This window comes from Trachymyrmex cornetzi, unplaced genomic scaffold (assembly GCF_001594075.2).
Source record: "Trachymyrmex cornetzi isolate Tcor2-1 unplaced genomic scaffold, Tcor1.1 scaffold390, whole genome shotgun sequence".
Lineage (NCBI taxonomy): Eukaryota > Metazoa > Arthropoda > Insecta > Hymenoptera > Formicidae > Trachymyrmex > Trachymyrmex cornetzi.
Window position 1 is genome coordinate 177,627 of NW_017298641.1, and position 2,281 is coordinate 179,907.

Genomic DNA, 2,281 nt, shown 5'->3' on the forward strand with positions numbered 1-2,281 from the left:
AAATGTGCACCACTGATGTAGGCAAAAGTAACTCCGTTTCCAAAATTTTTATTTGTGCGCAAAAGTGCATGTAGGCAATCGAGCTGTAGGCAATCGATTTGTAGGCAAAAGAGATGTAGGCAAAAAGTGCTGTAGGCAAAAAATTTGTAGGCAAAAGGAATCCTCTCAGATTTCAGTTACGTTGTGGGTTAGCTTCACAACATAGCCGAACATGCGAATTTGGTATTTTTTATATCACTTTAATTTTAAGATTCACTTTCCCGTTTTTACAAAATATAGGCTACTGTTGCAGCAAGTCCTTGACAGGAGGAAGAATACGAGACAGAAACCGAAATTGATTTGATAATTATCACTCTTATCGTCACAACAAAGATTTTTATCGAGATTGTTACAAAATTATATCAAAATTCAAAAAAAGCCCTATTGTAAATAATTATCCTAATATAATATCAATAAAAGGCATAAACTACGAACGCAAGATGTTAGCAGCGATAAACAATATATTTATTAAACTCCAATACACATAGACGTTTCGGTCTGCAATCAGACTATCATCTTCAGTATAAAAAATATCAACGCAAGTGAAAGTTATATAAGTATTGCCTCTGCCTCGCAACCTATTGTTAACACAGGTATTTAATTTATTTTACAATTTATAATTTAATTTTGTGTTCTTCAGTTGACTAACTTCGGTTTTTTATACTTTAAATAGAGAATCGTGAAATTTTGCACAATAATTCACACCGCGGATACTTATCTCGACTAGCTGATGTACTTTTCGCTTATTTGACCACGGTTTTGACTTGCTGCGAATCTGTGCCTACGATCTCTTGGAGATGCAATTGTTAAAATTCTTTTTATCAAGAACATCGTAATTTGCGTTGACTAGTTTTATACTTTATTGAATTTTTGTTTGCGTAATTTAATACTTATATAACTTTCACTTGCGTTGATATTTTTTATACTGAGGATGGTCTGATTGCAGACCGAAACGTCTATGTGTATTGGAGTTTAATAAATATATTTTTTATCGCTGCTAACATCTTGCGTTCGTAATTTATGCCTTTTATTGATATTATATTGTTTAAAATTTAAACTACGTTTGACCTAAATTGTAATTATCCTAATATTAGGTAAAAATATGCGCATTTTATTTTAATATAATTTTATTTTATATTTGGTATTGCTGGAGAACGAAAGGCTGGAGAAGAATATTGCTGAAAATGTTGTGGCAAAAACGAAGTAGTAAAAAGTCTCAAATATTTGTTTAACTCAGAATGAGCTCTTATTTTATATTACACAATCGCAACTGTTTACGTCGACATCCGTCAATCGAATCTCCATTATCCTGGTCGCACAAATTCTCTGACGATTTTTTACTTGTCCTTTGAATACTTTTTCGAAAGTTTTGTAAATTTTTATATAAGCAACCTATATCAAGTTTATCCTAGTAGTATAGAACATTGGCTATACATTGGCTAAGATTGGCTAAATATTGGTTATATTGGGAGTACATTGGCCAAGATTTCCCAATGTACCGATATGGGCTATATAATAAATGTCAATGTATAGCCAATATTGCACGTCACTTGTTACACAATTTTGACTCTATATTGACGATACATTGGCCAATATTTCCCAATGCAATGCCAATATTGGCTATATAATAGATGCCAATGTACAGTCTGTAAAGTAAGAGCGTGTACAGATTAATGTGTAGAAACATTTATTTTTAATGATTTTTAAGTACATAGATTTGTTGTACTCCATGAAAAGAAAAATGCTATACCATTAATAATGAGTCCAGTCACCACCGGCATTGATAATTGCCTGACATCTCCGAAGCATACTTTCCACTAAGTTGACTGCGTATTCGTTCGGTAAAGACCTCCAAATGAGACGAATTTTTCGTGTCAGCTGCTTCAAAGTGCATACTCTTTTTCCTCGAAGCTTGTGCTTGAGATATGCCCACACATTTTTAATGGGATTTGCATCTGGCGATTGCGATGGCCAATCAAGTGTGACGATGCCAGACCGCTCTTTCCACTCGGTGCAAAGCTTGCTCCGGTGTTTTGGGTCGTTGTCTTCCTATAAGATCCAATCCTCGTTTTTTTAAATGAAACATTGTTCAGCAGTCGGCATCAAATACTTTTCATCAATTTTAAGCATTTTCGGAGCATTTAAATTGTATGTAAACAGATGTAATGCTCCAAAACCCTGTTTTGAAAAGCAGCCCCAAAGATGAACTTTTACAGGGTGTTTAACGGTCCGTTGTATTAAT